General features: G+C 39.7%; 1 protein-coding gene across 3 annotated transcripts in view; it reads right to left on the bottom strand.

Annotated features, from left to right (window-relative positions):
* Positions 1-20,066, bottom strand: part of ADNP (activity dependent neuroprotector homeobox) — a 32,249-nt gene extending 12,183 nt beyond the window's left edge. Inside the window, exon 1 of one of the 3 annotated variants that reach the window (XM_081148987.1) lies at positions 19,885-20,066. The gene's annotated coding sequence lies outside the window, so the exon portion shown is untranslated. Of the gene's footprint in view, positions 1-17,725; positions 17,837-19,884 lie in introns of those variants that run through there. The other 2 variants (XM_081148989.1, XM_081148988.1) reach the window with 2 other exon arrangements.
* Between the last annotated feature and the right edge of the window lie 266 nt (positions 20,067-20,332).

Genomic DNA, 20,332 nt, shown 5'->3' with positions numbered 1-20,332 from the left:
GCAGTTCTAAAAACCAAAAACAAAGGCAAAACTCAAAAAGCTAAAGCATCAAAGAATTAAAATGTAATACATGTAAACTTGCTTTTCTAATTAAGAAAGGCTGTTACTCTATGATACCACTACCATTTGTAAACCACAATCCTAAAGTCAACTAATCCAAATGTAATACCATGTTATTTATTATTCCAATCCAAAAATCAATATTAACTATGAAAAATGGAACAAAAGTAAAAAGGGTGACACCTACCAAAACAAACAGTAACTCCTAGAAATTCTGAATCTGGATATGTTACCAAAACTTTTAAGTCTCAGTAAGCATTTACAAAGATTCTTCTTTGTGTGTGTGCTTTGCTTTAAACACTTTTCACAAAACAGGCACACAGCACAAGAATACAAGCGAAGAAGGCTTCCCCTACTCCTATCCTCTAGCCATGCAGCACCCCTTCCCAGAAGGGGCTACGGTTACCATTTCTTGCGTATACTTCTGCAGCTTCTCTATGTCTCTAACAAGCCAGCCAAAGGTGCCTTGAAAGAAAGCCTCCAACAAACTATCAGTTAATGTCAATTATTATGGGCTATAAAAAGAGCTCAAGGACCCTATATATATATTTTTTCAGCCTCCTGCCTGCAGTTAAGAGACAACTTCAAATCAAGGCCTGGCTCCAGGGTTTATTAATGTTACTATCTGATTCCTGTCTAAATACTTTTACAAGAATTACCCCTGGCCGCCTCCCCATCCCTCAAAAGCCTTCTGAATTAGAAATCTGGAGAAGGTGTCCATACCTTAAGTGACTGAAGGGTAGGCAGAGAAGTAAACAGGAAACTCACTGCCTGAGATTAAGGACAGTTTTTCACTTTTAAATAGAAAGAAAGCTAAAGACAAAATATTTACAGTCATTACTCTTAGGGAGGAAGATGTCTTATAATAATGTTGAAAATGACATTGTGTAGAGATGGGCTTTGCTTTCTCTCCAGATTTGTCCCCTACTGGCTAATCCTTTCTCTTGAGCTATCCTGACTATCAGAATGGCCATTTTCACAAGGTCAGCACCATTATCCCCAATACCAAGGAGAGCTCCCTTCAGCCAAACCATAAACCTCACAGCTCATGGGATAAAAAGGGGAAAATATTCAATTTAACAGAATGGTTCCATTGTTCATTTGTTCAATCATTTTTGGAGCACCTACACTTTGCCAGACAACAAACTAGAAATAGATTAACAGAACACAGTTCTTACCCTTCAACAGTCCATCAATTCTAGGGAACAGACTTAGAGCTCACAGTAGGCACGAGGTCACTGGAGTAAAGAAGGTATTGTTTTTGCCTGCCCAACTTCCTCTTTGAACCAGCCCTGCCGCTGATGTGTGGTCAGTTAGGAGGAGACCTTTGTCCTTTAGAGCAGTGTGTATATGACTCAGGTCAACCAATTAGAGTAGCCTACCTGTGTAGACAAGTACAGAGCTGGGCATGTGCATGAAACAGGGCTGACAGTGATGCTGAAAAGGGAACCAGAACCTGCCACTACATGGAGAAAAAAGGGAGAGAGAGATTCCTGCTGACACTGTGTAAGGTCCTCAAATCCACCTGTGCCTGAAAGCCAGCCCCACTACCCCCCGATTTTTCAGAAATAAGAGCAAACAAATTATCATTTTTGCTTGAGCTTTGGTTCATGTCACTTGTTACCAAAAGTCTTGGTAGTCCTGCAGTGGGACAGAGAAGAGGAAGTCAGTAAGAGGGAAGATGGGGAATTTTGTGCAAAATAATTATACTTATAACTGGGTCTACTGGCAGAATAGAAGTTTGTCAGGAAGATGTAGTTATTCTGAAAGATGCTTTGGCCCTGGTTTCATTAATCAAAAACACAATATGGAAAGAGTAAAACATTTTCTAACTTCTAAGAATCTGGGGAAAGCTCAACGACCTATTAATAAAAGAACAAACATTTGGAAGTGTTTTATTAACACAACTGAAGATAAGTAGCTTTTGGGTAAGCATGTAACACTTGATGAACTAGACTTAAATCATTTTTTCCCCAGAATGATTTAAATTTATTGTTGAATGAATGATTTAGTCACATGCCTTTTTCCTACTGATCTTTGCAAATTATACCCTTACCTACTGACTGTGGCCAAAACACTGAAGTTTTACTAATCCTGGGCCAAACTCCTACTCACATGCTTTCATTGGATGACCAAAATAAAAATCTAAGATCCACAGCCCTAGGCTACAGATGAATTAAAACCATATAAATTATATACAATAAGACTGATCAAATGCATGCACCCCTTTCCTCTTTAAGCAAAAATAATCCTTTACTCCAACTACCAAGAGGGTAAATAAAGGCAGAGAGCCTGTCTCATGAGGAAATACATATAGGCTGATTCTACAACAGCAGTGACTGTGGACTTTACTGAAGCAAAGAGGTCATTAACTGGGGAACGTAATTATAATCACTTATGAAAATATAGCTGTGCCAAAAGTCTTGGATCTAGTCAGGTGTACTCTGGATCTTCTGAGTGAGAAAGATGAAGGGAAACCCAACAGATGATAGTGCCAGTTTAGCAGGCTCAAGGCAAGGCCTGCAGGACCTGACACACCAAGAGTCAATGGGGCTGGCCTATGTATGGTAGTCCCTCTACAAAGCTGCCGGATCAAAGGTGGTATAATTCAGTCCCTGTTATTAGGGGTAGAAAAACAAACAGAAAAACAGAAGAGCATTTATAATTGTGCCATTAGAAAGTAAGACAAAACAAAAACCAAAAAACCCCATAAAACCCAACCTTAAACCTTTGACCAGGCATAGATAAATAATCAAGCCAGGAGAGAAAAAAATCTCCAAATTAAACCTCTCCAGGTTGTATTTTAAGCTGCTACATGTGTGGATTTAGCGGGGCATTTTCCAGCACATAATTTTGCATATTTTATATTCATTCTCATATGATGTTTCCCACGTTCCTAGTAAGAACACGTGTTAATTTAACATGGCAGAATATACACAATCAAATAGATAATGAGTCCTAGTTTCCATCACCTGCTAGCATAACTCTGCTACTAATACAGGATGGGCAAAAGTAGGTTTATAGTTGCAATACAAATACTACAATTAATAATAATACAAGAATAAACTCCATGTTTTGCATACTCACAACTGTAAACCTACTTTTGCCCAACCCTGTATTTGGGAGCTGCAATCTGAACACATACCAGAGTCACAACTAATGCATCAGTTATATTAGCGAACGCAACTCAACCATTTTTAAAAGGAAAGCACTTCTAACACTGCACTGAGAGCCAGAGAAGAATGGTTATGTGTAAGGTTGGTTACACTTCTTCAGGGTAACATCCAAACATAAGCTGCTTAGTCTAAACAAGTGGTTTTTAATCCCATCCCACCCTCCAAAGAGGTGAAATCCTTGTTTCTGAAGAAATCTTAGGTGAAATATAAAAAGTGGAGGGGCTCAGGCTGAAAGAAAGGAAGAAGAAAAAGTTCTCTGTCCCCAAATATCTCCTTCAAATAGTTACTTGTCTAAACTAAGCTCATAATGCAAACTTATGCCAAGGTGACTGTCTACTGAAACATACAATCTGGACCTAGTGGGAAATCAACCAAAGCAGGAAATTTGATGGCTATAGCAGAATTCTAATCGTTTAGCAAAAATATTCCCTAAATAAAATTAGTCTGATCAGAATATGGCCCATAGTAAGCCTAAGAATTATCACAGTTTATACTTTGATGTTATCTTATAAACATTTTTACAGTAAAGCTGTAAAGATAAATACAGTTTCTCTGGGAATATCTTTTACTGGAGTGGGGGGGTGGGGACGGGGTAAAAAAACAATAAAGACAAGAAATGATGCCATTACCAATGAAGAAAATACTACAATATTAAGTTTCAGTTTTGGTAACATCATCAATCCAAATTAACATTTAAGAAATTCAGAACCTTGATACTTAAAGTACAGTTAATTGACCCTTGCACAACATGGGGGTTAGGGGCACTGACTCCCTGCGCAGTTGAAAATCTGAGTATAACTTTGGACTCCCCCAAAACTTTACTACTGTTGACCAGAAGACTTACTGATAACATAAACAGTTGATTAACACATATTTTGTATATTGATATTATATACTGTATTTTTACAATAAAGTGAGCTAAAGAAAATATTAAAATCATAACAGAGAATACATTTACAGTACTGTATGTATTTATTGAAAAAAAAAATCTGTTTAAGTGTGGGCCCATGCAGTTAACTGTATTCTCATTAATGCTGATGCAAGTACATAACAACCTTATAACCCACACTGGGGTTTAAGAGTCAGATATTTGAAATTTTTTTAAACAACTAAAAAAATGTTAAATTATGCTCTTTTCTAAGAAGCTAGGCATTTTAAGATTCTCATAAAGAGAATAAAAGCACCAGTTACTTCACTGCTACCCATGATGGTACTCTATTCATACATTCTTTTCCTCCAACCTCCCCCTCAGCAACATATTTAATACCCATCAACATTCACTCATTAAGTAAAATTGTGGTCATCATAAAACATTTTCTTTTTATAAGCAACATGTGCTTATCTTTCCTGACTATTCTGGGATCTGAAGTGAACACAAACACCTTATTTGCTTTTAAGGGTGTCACTAAGTCCTATATTAAAATTAAAACCAGCTATGAAAAGGTCTATATGATTGTATTTTTAAAAACGATCCTTGTAAAGCCATGCTGGAACAATCCTCCAATACATGAGCACACCAAGAGCCCAGAGCCTACATTCAACCTGGGAGCAATCATCCTACTCAATCTTTTTCTAAAGTAGAGCCCTGAACAGAAGTAGCTGATCTTTCAATTTCCTATAAACTTGGGTAAAAGACCTTCCAGACGCCAGAAGCTCTTCATAGAAAGGCAGCTCTGTCTTCTCTCTTTTTCAATTCTCAAATACCACAGGAACAAGTAACTGTCTGACTATCCCAGGGGCAGAATGCTCTTCTGGATTAACAGTTAAAACTGTGCAGCTTGACAGAGGTAAGAAAAGAAGTTCAGTCTCCTCTCTCAATGTGTAGTAGTGCTGAGGCTAAAAAGAGGGGTATTTGGAAAGCCTTGGAGAATTAGAAACTACTTTGCAAATGAAGATACACTTGTACCAAAAGCTAAATCTGAATAAGGACATCACTTACATTGCTCAGGATAATCATATTGGAACACTTAATAAAGATAAGCAGCAGGAAGGAAATGTAACCAATTTCTGTTTTCTTTTATGCTTAACTACTAACTGCATTGACATTTACTAGCCTGTTTGATAATGGACCCCCTCTCCCCCCAATTAATTGAGTAAAATGTAAAATACAAAGCTGCCTCCACCTTAGGAAAAAAAACACACCTCTGATTTTTTAAGTTTTCATAACTACTTCATTGGTAGGTAGACTACATTTATGAAGGCAAAGTGAGTATATTTACCTAAATATAACATTCTGTACAACAATGATTGTCCAATTTTTATAAATAATGTGTGAATCCCTTCCACAAACAACACTGCTCTAAGAGACTATATCTCTATGCCTGATCACCTCAAGAGAGGGAAGCACAAACCCTACCAGGCAGCTCATTTCACACTGGAAAGCTCTGTTCACGTTTACTCTTTACAAGGTTTTGTAAACTGCCCACAACTCTCAGCTCAGCTACAGAAGTCTAATCACTTAGCCACATAAAAATCTTAAGTTTTTAAGATACTTCCTCCTTCCCTCCCAAAAGTTTCCCCCCTTCTCCAAATTAACCATGCTCAGTTCTTTTCACCGTTCCTTCCGTTACTGCATAACCCAATCACCAATGGATGGGTTCCAGCTTGTCAACTGATGCCCTGAATTAACTGCATTCCAGACGTCACATAATCAGAACGTCAAGTGGGACAACACTTCTCTAATTCTGGATATTATTTTTAAATTAATGCTCCTGAAAGGTGCATTTGTGTTGGTGGCAGCCACTTCACACACATATATGATCATCCCAAATCTTTTTTTTTTTCATGTCCCACTCTTTTCAGCATTTAGCTGGTTCAGCTGGTGGAAAAAAAGATATTCTATACTGAATCCATGTCTGGTTAGAAGGGAAATAACATCAGCTGTCTTTAAGTTATCTTCTCAACTGAAGGGGAATGAGCATTTTGATTGCAAAATGTACAAGCCTTAGGAAAGAGATTGAGATTCATACTCCGAAGTCACAATATCAAATGCAATGTTATGGAAAAGCAGCACTTTGAATCACTGAAAGAACCAACGAGGAGTCTAATCTAAACTTCTCATTTTTACAGATTAGCAACTAGTCTAAGGATGATCAACTTGTCAGTGACAGAGCTGGATTCTCAAGGTTATTTCTAGATCTAGGATGCAGGGCTCCCCCCATTACCCACATAGATGAAGCTCTGATCTCTGACATTAATTAAAAGTGAACAGCAGCATGTTATATACATATATCCAAAAAGCACCAGAACTTCAATGCCCAGGATGAAATGATGTTAAAATGTTCAGCTAAACTAGCTCAAGTGGTGATATAGAGATTAAGAATATACACTCATCTCCTGTCAGATAGTCCCATCACTACCAAAGAACTGAAACAAGAACTCAGCTCTGAGACCATTTGCCGTAAAGAGCTCTTTACCATCACCATGGATGCCAATATTCACTGGATAGTTGCACCTGAAAGATATTTTTCTACCCAAATTGTAATGGCAGTATCTTGCAAAAGGAAAATCATAATCTTGGTCTCCTTAAATGAAACAATAGCTTTTCAAAAAACAAAGGTATGTCTCTCCTTTATCATCTTCCTATTATCAATACTCAAAGCATGTTCTTCCCAAAACTGCTTGGGAAAGCAGAGGTTTTGGTGATCTTTTTTTCTTTTCCTAAAAGGCAGGGCAAGGCAGGGCTAGGCAGGGCTAGGCAGGGCTAGGCAGGAGGCTAATCAGCTCTTAAAAACCCCTTCAGCAACTTTTCCTAATAAAGTTCCATTCATTTTTGTTGTAAAAGCAATTGGGAAATGAAAACATACATCCACAAAACAACAACAAAAAACTTGTATACTAATGTTCTCAGTATTCACACCCAAGGAGAAATAACCCAAATCTTCAACTGATAAATGGATATATAAAATATGGTATATCCATACAATGGAATGATTCAGCCACAAAAAGGAATAATATACTGACACATTCTCCAACATGGATGAATCTTGAAAACATTATGCCAAGTCTGTCAGAAAAGTCCACTTACTGTATGATTCTAGTTACATGAAATGTCCATAAAAGGCAAATCTGCAGAGATAGGAGATTAAGGTTTCCTAGGGCTTGGGGATTTAGAGGGGAAAATAAGAGGGTGACTACTACTGGGTTCTTTGTCAGGTGATAAAAATATTCTGTAAGTGATTCTGGTGACAGCTGCACAACTCTGTGAATATACTAAAAAACATTTAATTGTAGACTTTAAATGGGTGAATTGTATTCAATGAAGCTGTTGTCCTCCCCCCAAATCAATTAGGCCTACTATAAGATTACAAAATATAGATAAGATTACAAAATATAGATAGAACTCAAAATAACTTAAACTTTACACAAAGACAACAATAATTAACACTGGGGTAATATTTATCCTTCCAGATTTTTATGCACACATAATTTGTTTTTCTTTTAAAAGAAAAAGAATCTATTTCAGCATTTATACACGCAGCAAGAAAACCAACGTTGCTTGAACATTTTTAAGAACTGTGTTTTCCAGTAAGGTAGATACTAGCCACAAATGCCTATTAAGCTTGATAGCCAAATGTGCTTAGTCTGAACTGAACTGAGATATCCTTAAAAATTAGTTTATATCATGGTAAAATACACACAACAAAAATGATTAAGATGGTAAATTTTGTATGTGTACAGTTCAGTAGTATTAAATAGTCATAATACTGTGCTATCATCACCACTGTCCATTGCCAGAACTCTTTTCATTTTGTACATGGAAACTCTATACCCATTAAATAATAACTCCCCATTTCTCCCTCTCCCTCTGCATCTGGAAACCACCATTCTACTTTGTCTCTATATAAGTGGAGTCATAAAGTATTTGTCTTTTTGTAACTGGCTTATTTACTTGGCATAATGTCCCCAAGGTTTATCCACACTATAGCATATGTCAGAATTTCCTTCCCTTATATAGAAACATCAATGATGAGAGAGAATCATAGATCAGCTGCCTCCCTACTGGGGATGAAGCCTGTGATCTCCTGGATGGATGCTCAACCACTGAGCCACGCCAGCTGGGCTCCTTCCTTTTTAAGGCTGAATATTCCCCTCTACGTATGCACATCTTGCGTATTCACTCATCTGCTAATGGACACCTGAGTTGCTTCTACCTTTTAGCTACTGTGAATAATACTGCTATTAACATGGCTGTACAAGTATCTTTTCCAGATCACCCTATCACTTCATTCTATGCTTCCATAGCAACTCTACCTTTATATACAACCAACAGTACACAAAGATCCCAATTGCTCCACATCCTCACCAACACTTGTTTGATGTTGAACCTCTTTTCATGTTTATTGGCCAGTTCTGCATATCTTCTTTGCAGAAATGTCTATTTGAGTCCTTTGCCCATTTAAAACATACTCAGGATTTCCAAGGTTTAGTATAAAATATGCCAAATATCTCATGAATGACTTTAAAAAAATACTGATTTTAAAATGACAATACTTTGGATATACTAAGTTAAAATATTATTAAAATTAATTTCACTTATTTTGTTTTTAATGTGGCTACTGGAAACATAAACACAGACATGCTAAATAAAAGAAGCCACTCACAAAAGGACAAATGCTGAATGATTCCACTCCTATGAGACATTAAAAGTAGTGAAATTTATAGAGACAGAAAGTAGAAGGGTAGCTGCCAAAAGCTGGAGGAGGGGAGAATGGGGATTATTGTTTAATAAGTATAGTTTCAGTTTTGCAAGGGAAAGGAGTTCTGGAGCTGGATGACAATGTGAGTGCACTTAATGTTTCAGAACTGTACAGCCCAGGAGGGGGGGTGCAGGGTGGAGGGGATCAATGGGGAGAGGAAAAGGGGACATCTGTAATACTTTCAACAATAAAATTAAAACATAAAAAAAACAACAGTACACTTAAAAGTGGTTAAAATATTATGTTATGCGTATGTCTCAGTGAGCCCAAGGCTGCTCTGCCTAGGCTAATTTCTTTCTTATAACATTTCTAGAGAGTCAAAGCAGCCCCACCTAGGCGCTCTCCTGTTGCTTCTATCCTAAGCCCTTCCTTGTTTCACTGTCCCCAGCTTTAATAAACGTACTCTCAAAATCACCTAGACTTGTACTGTGAAATCTTTCCTGCATGAAGTCAAGAACCCATACACTACCGGCCGGCCCAAGGCAGACCCACTCTGTTCTTTTTTTTTTAAAAAAATGTATCTTTATTGATTTCAGAGAGAGGAAAGGCGAGGGAGGGAGAGAGACAGAAACATCAATGATGAGAGAGTCACTGATCAAGCCCACAACCCGGCATGTGCCCTGACCGGGAATTGAACCCTGATAGCCTGAATCCCAGGTCGACGCTCAACCGATGAGCCATGCCCGGCCAGGCCCACTCTGTTCTTGTTCAGTATCACCCCCATTCCCCACCCTCATCACTTTTTAATAATCCCTTTTGTCCCCGGATCTGCTTCTGATGAATCAACCTAAAATACAAAGTATAGTTCCCTACAAACCATTACAGCTGCTTTTCACTGTGCATGTGTTGTATGGTCACTGCTGTCAAAACGCCCTACAGATTAAGCTTTCTGTTAATTTGCACAATAATCCCATCATTATTAACAGAAAGAAGACCAGGCCCTGAGCAGGTGTGCCTAGCGCGAAGCCAGTAGTGTGCCCTTGACTTCATGCAGGAAAAATTTCACAACACGAGTCCAGGGGAATTTTAGAGGACATTTATTAAAGCTTGGGACAGTGAAACAAGAAAGGGCTGGTCTGCTTTGGCCCACTAAGGAGTCAGAGAAAGGGGGACCTTAGGGATAGGTTCAGGGGTTTGCCTGGGATGTAGTGCTGCTGCCCATTGCTGCCCTGGTTGCATGCCTCGTGGGGCTCCTTAGAGCTTAGGAGATGTATCCTATGGGGAAAAAAGGGGGGGTGTAGGCATGCTCCTGGGATCTTTGTTTTGAGGGGTTTTAAAGGCTGGACATCTAGGGGAGAATAAATAGAATATTCATCAGCTTTATACTGAAGTACCAAAATGAGACTTATTTTCTCCACCTGTCCTTGGGTGTGGGTGGCAAATGGCACTAATTAGATTTCTGGTATCTGTCTCCCTAAGTAGGGTAATTTAAACTACTTACCCTCTGGCTGGGGAGGAGTATCCCTGGTTTAGGGAAGATAGGATTTACTAGATGGCTGCAAACTGCTGTTTTACTGTTTCCCTATTTTGCTTGTCCTTGCTCACTACCTGTCTCATTACCACCAATTTGGAGGAGAGCGAAATAGAGGCTATGGAGAGGTAGTAATGCAAGGTCATGCAGGGGACAAATGGCAAAACTGGGATTTGAACTCAGATCTATCCTGTGTCAATGTCCCTGGATTTAACCACTACATTTTCCCATCTCTTTATTTGCCTGTGTACCCTTGGCACAAAATACAGCGCCTCGACTTCATGGACCCTTAATATGTTGTATTAGTTACAATTCTCCAGAGAAACAGAACCAACAGAATATAACAATAGAGATTTATCATAGGAGCTGGCTCAAGACTATGAAGCCACAATATGCCATCTGCAAACTGGACACCCAGGAAAGCCAGTGCAGTAATGCAGTCTAAGTCTGAACCAGGGGAGTGGATGGTGTAGGTCCCAGTCCGAGAGGAAAGACCAGGAATGCCAAAGTCCAGGGGTAGGTGAAAATGGACGTCCCAGCTAACAAGGAGAGTAAATTCACCCTTCCTCCCCTATCTTGTTCTAGTCAACCCTGCGATTGGATGACAGACGCCCACCCACATTGGTGAGGGTGGATCATCTTTACGCAGTCTACCAATTCAAATACTAATCTCTTCCAGAAACACCCTCACAAACACACCCAGAAAATGAATGCATGAATGAATGTATGAATAAATGCAAATTCCCAGACCATTTTGGACAATATTAAATGAGTGACTCTATGGTAATATATTAATGGTTCCCAAACTGTTAAGTATTTTAAAAAGATCTTAGTAGAAAGATCACTTTCCTGGCAAATCTGCTCCATTCCAAGAGGCCAGGAACAGTGAAATGCAGTAAGTCCTCAAAGTCATCCTTGGTAGGTTCTTGGAACTGCAAGATGTATAACGAAACCAATTTTATCATAGGCTAACTGATATAAACAGGAGTTAAGTTCTTACAACATCAACATCTCACCTGCAACCAGGTTGATCACTGAACGAAACAACATTTGAGAACCTGCTATATATCACTTTGTCAATGTCAAAGGCTCCAATTAACTTTGCCTTAACTTAATAGATTTAATCCAGCTGGGGTTACTTTAACGAGTTCAACTGTTTTTAGTTTTGCAAAACTGAAATGATTCTAGAGTATGTAGCAGTACAGAAAAAGATTACAGCCATTCCAGACCTACTCAATCTGAAAGGTCTGCAAAATCACCAGAGCCTTAGGTATAAGGTAATGAGATACTGAAGGGGGTAACAAAAGCAAGGAGAAAATAGGTACAAGGGTAAAGCCTATAGCCTACATCAAAATTTGTTTTCATGGACAAAAATTCAGCTGACCTATCAGCCACATGTAAAAAATTTTACCTCGTAAACTTCAAACTTCTGTAACAAGAAGATGACAAGCACAGTAAAGCTTTCCTCTGCTAGAAAAGATGGTATGATATAGTGACTAAGAATACAGCCCTGGAGCTGGACAGATCTGTTTAAATACTTGCTCTGCCACTTACTATCTTTGTGACCCTAAAAATGTTACTTAAACCTCTAGAGATCTGTTTTTTTATGGTATAACCCAAAGGACACTATTGTTCAAATATCAGAGGATTAAATGAGATGATGCCAGTTAATGCTTAAAAGCAGTTATCATTATTACCTTAAACTAGATCAGATGCTAGAAAAATCACTTTGAAAACTGAGTTCACACCATAGGGTAGTCTTTTAAAAAGCATGAACTATTATTATTCCTGAGAATCAGATGTGTTTGCCATACATCTGTTCCTGTACACATATAATGTGCATTCAAATTTACACATATACATCTAGTAGTATTTTTATACGTGTGTGAACCATTCATGTCAGGGTAAGCATCTTCTTAACTTTACAAAGCTCTGTGGTACTTAAAATGCTTATGCAATAGAACATCTGCAAATACCCAAAATAAACCTATGACTTACAGTTACGTAGACACATAAAAGTGTGATCTAGATTTTGCATATATATTTAAAAAATGTGAGTCACCCCTCTTTTAAGAAGACTTTCAGACTAAGAGACTAGTGAAAATGCTATTATGTTGCTGCTTATCCTGCTACTTTCAGATTTCAGGCAAGAATCCTAGCTATGACCACCAGAATTTCTAGAACAGCAATGGAACCAATAGTTTTTAGGGTTTACTTCTGAGAGTGTGCTGAGAGACTATAAGATACAAATTTGGATGGAGGGGAAGATGACACCTGAGGGACAAGATGAAAGCTGAGCAACTGCAACCAGAGGGGTGGCCCCCTAACCCTTAATTTTATACATTAGAGTTCACATAAAATTTATTCAAAAGGGAGAAAGAGGCTTTACTGCTTAATAAGAAAAGAAAGATTGAGAATATCTCTAACATCCCAATCTACCTTTAGGGAGTGTGAGATGGGGAACATTTCCCAATTTACTACTTTTAAAACAGCATTCCCACAAAGCAGGGACACACTGTGGGAAGTGATTCCAACACTTTGCTGTCTACATGAGAACTCCATAGGCTTAGAGCTGTTTGCTGTCAACACAGGTGGAAAACCTGGCTTAAGAGAAATGTGAAAAAAGAAAACCAATTCACAGCGGGCCTAAGAGGACATCCAGATATGTCCTCTGGATTCATTCCAGAAGCATGCGGCTGGCCTTTGCATCTAAATGGCATAAGACAAAAGTAGCTTATTTTCAACTCCTTAAAAAAAATTTTCCACACACTATCAAAACTTCAGAAATAATTTTCCCATAGTAACCAAGAATGTACTTTTCTTACCATTCTTGAAAAATAAAATAACACATTTAAATTATCAAGTTTTTCTAACCCATCTCCTAAAGTTAAGGCTTAGCCGAAGCATTCTCTATAGTAAAAACACTCTTACAGCTTTTGACACTTAATGATCAATCCCTACATCTTCTAGAGAAGTTTTGTTTTCATTTTTTTTGTTTTAAAAGTTTAACAACCTTGAACCAGGATTCTGAGCACTCCCTACATTAGGACACTCCAAGTCTCTATTCATATTCACCTTAGAGCAAGAATTCTAATTGTTGACTTAAATTGGTAATTCCAATGTAAAGTTTTAATAATATTGCCATATTTCCACCACACAGAAGTTTCTTCAGATACACCAGGTTTCAAAAAATGCCACTCATGCAAGTTCTCAATTGTTGCCAGCTTTCACCAGAAAAGGAAAGCTTTTCAGATTTTCAAGGGAAGCACATGTTTCCGTGAGCTCTTAAATGCAGTGTAAAAGGTTCAGAAAACGACAGAAATGGCAGAAGGGCAAAAGCCAGCAATTATCTGTCTAAGCAAAAATAACTGCTCACAGGGGAGAAGGAACAAGACTGCCCTAAACCAAAATATTGGGAAGCGCAACAGGAGCATAACCAAACTTTCTTTTTAGATTCTTATACAGGTAACTTCAAACCAGACGTGCCACTTCAGCTAACTGCTACCATCACAATTTTCATCTATACTTTCCTGTTGGGGGTGTGGCTAACTTTAACTGTGGAGCCCATTTGGGATCCTTGGGTGGTAGCTGACATATAAGCACAGAACATCACTATGAAGTTATGAAGCACTCATCTGAGCCCTCATTAACCAAATAGCTTACAGGAGCATTAGAAAAGCCTGTCGTCCAAGCACAGGCCTGGGAACCAGCCCAGACATATTCGGGGCTCACTTCGTCTCTGGACATGGTAGTGCCTTAATTTCCCTACTTGTGAAACAAGTACAGTCCTGAGAGAATTGAGAATGGTTTATAAAGTACTTGGAAAATAAAACAGGCAAGTCATCAGTATTATTTTATAATACCACAAAGACCAGCAAGGGAGCCTTTACACTTATCCTTATTAAAGGAATCAACCAAGTGATATGAGAAATGTCGCATAAACATAAACAACCCAAAGTTGAGCAACTCAATTACAAATCTACCTATCCTTACTGAAGAGAGAATTAGGATGTGTAGGGATTTATTTTCAATTCTATGGGCTGGTCAAACAATGCATGAGTGTCTTATAGATGATGTGTCTGTTTTTGAGTTAAATCTGAAACTCTGATATATGTTCCCTCAGTAAGCTCTTACCAAAAAGCTTTTATGATTTCTTTTATTTCTGAAACACTGCTGAAATTCTTAAGAATTTAGTCTTTAGCTGCTGTCTTAGAACTGTGCTAGTTCAATAAAACCAAGGAAGCTTGTGAGTGCATCTCCAAGAACACCTAAAGGCAGAGGACAGTGAATACGTAATGGAGATGAAGGAACCCAGAATAGAAATAGTGCTCAGAATTTTGCATTTTACACTGATTAGAACAAAAATGTACACAATCAAAACTGGCACTAACTAATGCTCACATTTTATCTGTGATTTTACATACACACACAGCCCCATACAACCAGGTTGATATATGTCCCAATTTGAGAAGCCTGATAACATCTTCTCCTTAAATAAAGCAGAATATGGATTCTCATTTAAGCTGACTCCTCACCTGGGATAGGTCATGACCAAATCACAAGAATAAGGAGCACTAAGACACTGAAGGAACACAATCATCCTTCCTATCACTTTCTAATTAACAGGGTCAGAAAAACATACAATAAACCATGAAGTCATGATGAAACCATGGCCATTCATGCTGGGCAAAAGGCTTCTCTTATAAAGTGTCTCAACAATCAAGGTGGAAAGGACCAATGTATGAACAAGAAACAGCCTTTACATTCAAAATATCAACTCAGTTAGTGTGGGGCTTTGGTTCATAACAGTTTCAAATGCCAAGTTTCCAAACTAACAACATAAAATGTGTAACTGACAGTGGTGCACATCAGAAAATTTGGCATTTGCTCCAGATTTAATACCACAAGCTCTTACAAAACCAAAGGGTTTAAAACAGTTTAAGCTTATGTGATGCTAATAAGATGTCAAACTCTGTTAATCAAACTATAATTAAATTATTTGTATAGGGGAACAACATTTTTCTTAATCTTCATGCCTTTTTAGGCAGGTTAAATGCAAGTTAAGCTCTCATGGAAAGTATTTTACCTTCTGGAAGACATAACAGGGTTATGACATTCATTTAAAGTGAAAGTCCTTTGGAAGTCGAGGTTGAACAAGTAGCTTATTTACACAACAATATTGGGCATCTTGATGTAAACTACAAATTAGCTTCTAATCTTATAAAATAAAAATTTCATTTTTGTATTTTCACATAATTTTTAAAAGTTTATTTCACTAAGATTTAAACAGGTTATTTTTAAAACTACAACGTTTAATTCTGATGCTTTTCTCTGCACTTACTTTTCAACTCTAAAACAGCAAACTGTACTTTATGTGCGTGTGTGTGTACAAACATATTAATGGAATTAATCTGCCAAGGTCTATTACAACTTATGCAATTGTTATTTATGTATGTTTCATAAAAGAAAAAATACACTTAAATTCTGAAGATTTTATCTTTTCTCTATAAATCCCTACTTGCTTTTTTGTAACAGCTATCTTATTAAATTGTAATTTTCAATTAAATGTGCAGTCAGAATGTGTACATCTTAAATACGTCAATCAACAGATTACTAAGTTTTCAAAATACTAAGAATTATTTTTAATAGATATTTTTCAAAATTTGTAAGTAGTTACAAGAAAAACAACTCATAGGGTACCTTATATAATCATGCTTTTAGTAATCAAACATAAATGTAAATAAATGTATCCATGTATGTTATAATGAAAATCAAAAGCCATTTTACTTGATAAAACCCTATTTATTGTTTGGTGACTTGATAGCAAGTACACATTCATGGAAAGGCCTGTTCTAATCAGAGAATCTTTAAAGTTTTTAGAAGCTTACCAACTCTTGAGATTGGGTCATCAAAATAAGAATAATTGAGAACTTACTTGACACTTAATCTGTTCAATATGGAGGTGTTTTATTTTAATATAAATAGTATTAGAACTTTTCCTGCACTCTGGCTTATGGGAAAAAAGAGAAATTTAAGCAAAACAAATTAACAGTGGGTATGTTTAAAACCAATGACTTCCAGATAAGTAGGGTGAGGAGGGGGGGTCTTTAGAGATTCACAGCCCAATCACCTATATATTCCATAGACTTAAGAACCCAAACCAAAGATTTAGTTTAATGTATGGCAGCCTCTAAGTAAGGTAGTCTTAGAAAATTTTCAACAAGGGCGAAGATAAAGAAGGATTTCTACTTAAAGTTCAGTTAAACAGGATACCCATACCCAACCCTTCTAGTTAATTGAGGCTTTTCACTATACTTTAATGAACCCTCACAATTTACCTAAAGTCTAGCCTTTAAGCCCAATTGTTTCACCTTTTTTGGTGTGTGTGTGTCAAAACCAGGGAAACCTTTGAAACCACAGAATATATGCTTTTCTAAGAGCTCACAGCAACTGTAGGGGGAAGACGGCTATTACCAATAAGGTCATCAATTAACACTATCTTATGTATAGTTTGCTAAATCAAACAAAAGAATATTCAAAAACTTCATCTCAAACATACCCTCAAATAAAAAAATTGCCTTCAAATTACTCATTTAAAACTCGTGTAACTATGTATCAAAGACCAAATACAGATCAAAGTTATATTTATTTAAAACTTATAAATAATGCCCATTTAGTTTAAATATCTGATTCTTGTAATTACCAAATAATTTAAAAGCAAGATAATGAAGTTTCTAATGGAATACCTGAACAAAACTGCTTCCTTTTCACTCACCAAAACGTTACTTGGTAGCAAATGTCCAATGAAAAGTCTCCCTTGCACCAAAGTGGTCAAGTATGTATCAAATAATACACCCATTCATTTCCCCATAAATTTATCTTGGTGTGTCTATATAAAATACTTGTAACAAAATCTTAAAAGTACCCTGGAGTATCAACAACCAGTCAATCTTTAGTAGCAAGTACATGTTCATGGAAAGGCCTGTTCTGATCCAAGAATCTAAGGTTTTTAGAAGCTTAACAACTCTTGAGACAGGCTCATCGAAATAGCATAACTGAGAACTTAACATAGTTTATGTACAAGAGTGTAGAATGCAAAAGATTAAAAAATATTAGCAACTTAAAATTTTTCTCCCAAACAAGTCAAAAGTCATTTCTCTGTTTAGAACACACGACTACAACTAGCTCTAACCAGTTCCTTGAGGAATGTGGCTAGGCTAAAATTTTGGAAGTGTTGGGCTTTGGTGGTGAGCAAAGAGGAAGAAATCTCTGGCTTCCCTGCTGCTGCAGTTCCCACCCTCCAAAATGAATATACCCACCGGTATGAATTGATAATGCGGTCCAAAGAACAAAGCAGGAACGCAGTCCAGATCCTCAAAATGGTAGTACAGGGCATAACCACTAGGCCACCTATCAGTTCAGTACAAAAAGTACAACCCTGTGCATCATGGTGCAAAAGTTGGGGCCTAGGTTTCGCATTGTGCATCTCACACCTATGGAAATAACAAGAGGAGTAAAATCTATGGAAATCAACACACCCTAAGAAGGTGAGTGTTCACAGAAGACTGGTGTCATCATTTTTGCAAAGGTGGTTGGCTAAGATAATGAATGGCAATCACAATTCCAAGGTTGGACGGAAACAAAATTTTACAATCAACTGTTGAGCTTGATAATGGAGAACTCAACATGGGCTTGATGTTTACCAACAAGGCTTTGCAAATCATGACACCCATCCACATGCTTATAAAAACTACTACCCCACTAACATCTACCATACCTCCAGAATGATTAACTCTCAATGAGTTGGAAAGATTTGGGACATGAAGAAGGGAGGTAATCAGCAATACCCCAAACCAGTTACTCTTAGGTTTTAAGCTTTCCCCTTTACCATCTGACCTTGGAAAGATATGGTGACACAAAGTTTAAGGTGGAAGAATTCCAGAATTCCAGACAAGGGGAAATCTATGTACCAAGGATGTGCCAAGGTGATTCGTCAAGAACTAAAGCAGATTGTTTGAGGGTCAACAGTTCTGAAAAGTAAAAAGATAGAACTTCTAAAATGCAGGGTGGATTCTTTAAAAGATATAAAAATCACTGCTCTTGACTCAATCCCTCGCCATGTTGCTGTCAGCTCACCAACTAAGAGTGCAGTGTGTCTTGCTGGGCCCATTTTCCCATGGTCTGTAGAAGGCGCTGTGAAGCACATCCTGTTCTAGCTCTGGGGCCCTTCCCCCCTCTGCAGCCTTACCCAGTGCAGAGAATGCGCCCCCTACTGACTCCAACACTCATAGCCTTTAGCCGACTTGGCTGCGGTGCATTTTGGGTGGGGGCTGGTATTTTCTTCGTGGCCATAAACCAGAAGCAACAATGCAGATTTATAAAGAAACTGTATCAAGCTCCCTAGGAGATTTTTTTTTCTCATTCTGAAGGTTCAAGGCACTGGCACGAGAAGCATCAGGAATAGGAATTGGGTGTGTGGGGATGGACAGCCTTAAAATGGCAAACACAGGAAACAGTTTGGTTCTTTTTCCCTCCTAAGCCTTTGTCTGAGAAATGGGGCTATGGCAAGAACTGTCCAGAGGAACTAGTGGATGCAAGAACATCAAGAACACTTATTGTGGGTGTGTGTGGCTAAAAAAAGACATCAGATCTTAACGACTGGTCCTGGGCAGAAGAAGAGAAGCAATCGCGCCTTTTCCAGGCATCCAGGTTGGGGTGAGGGCAGTCAGGCAGCCAAGAGGAAAGAAGAGGTGAATAAAAGGGTGCTCAAGGAACTACTCCCCATTCATTGCATTAAAAAATCTCTTCGTAGCTTTCTGCGTTTCCATTTTTTACCACCTTACTGCAATGTTGGGGCTCAGAATGCTCCTAGGAGGTCGTCTGACCAGGCGCTGCGATTGAGTAGAGGGTGGTGGAGGACTCCGTCCTCAGGATAGGAGGGGAACTGGCATGTTGGGGAGGAAGGACTGCACCGGAGAGGCAGACTTTCACTCGGTGCTATGCATGCTCCCCGCCCCCCAGCCTGTCCCCCCTCCCCTAACTAAGGGTGGGTAGCCCTGGCAGAAGGCTCGTCCCAGGCTTTGGGGGTGTGCGTGGGGGCTCGCTGGGGGTTGGGGGGAAGGATGGGAGGAAAGGATGAGTTCCAGGGATGGGAGAAGCCCGGTTCTTGCTGGGGGCGGGGTGGAGGGAGATGCCATTAGCGGCTGAAGCTCCGGTGGCCAGGCTGGCTGCTGGCCTCCGCGGGCTCACGAGGCGGGGAACAGGGGTCGGGCTGCAGGAGACACCTAGCCCCGGAGCAAAGCCGGGTAGCGGCCCGAGCAGGGCGGGCGGTCCGTCAGCCCCGGAGTGTGCAAAGGAGCGTGTGTGGTTGGAGGGCTGGCAATTTAAACAACAATGCGCCCGCGGGGCCGGCTCGGCGGGAGCCGCGCGGACCGAGGGTCGGGAGCAGGGCTGGGCCGCGGGGCCGCGCGCGGCTTACCTTGACTCGGCCTCGAGGCGCGCGCAGGGCCGGCGTGCTCGGGGGCCGGGCGGTAGCAGCGGCGGGCGGATGGCGGCGGCACGGCGGTGGTGGCGGCGGCGAGGGCGCGCCCGGGGCCTCGTCGCGCTCGGTGGCCTCGGCAGGCTCCGGCTCGCGCCGCGGCCGCGGCTGCTGCCGGGGGGCGCGGCGGGCGCAGCAGAGCGGCGGGCGGCGGCGGCGGCGCGAGCGGCTCCCTCCAGTCCCCGCGCGGGCGGCGGTGGCGGCAGCGTCGTCGAGCGGTGCAGACAAAGGAGGGGCGGAGGGAGGAGACGGAGGGTGTGGGAGAGGCCGCTTCACCGGCGCGGGCAGGCGGGCGGCGGCGGCCGCGCTCCTCTCGCTCCTCAGCTGCGGGGACCGAGAGAGGGAGCTGTGCCTGAGGAGACGCCAAAATCCCCCTTAGCGCTGCCCG

The sequence above is a fragment of the Miniopterus schreibersii genome (genome assembly GCF_964146895.1).
Source record: "Miniopterus schreibersii genome assembly, chromosome: 10".
In the NCBI taxonomy this organism is placed as follows: Eukaryota; Metazoa; Chordata; class Mammalia; order Chiroptera; family Miniopteridae; genus Miniopterus; species Miniopterus schreibersii.
This window is presented reverse-complemented; position numbering and strand designations above follow the sequence as displayed.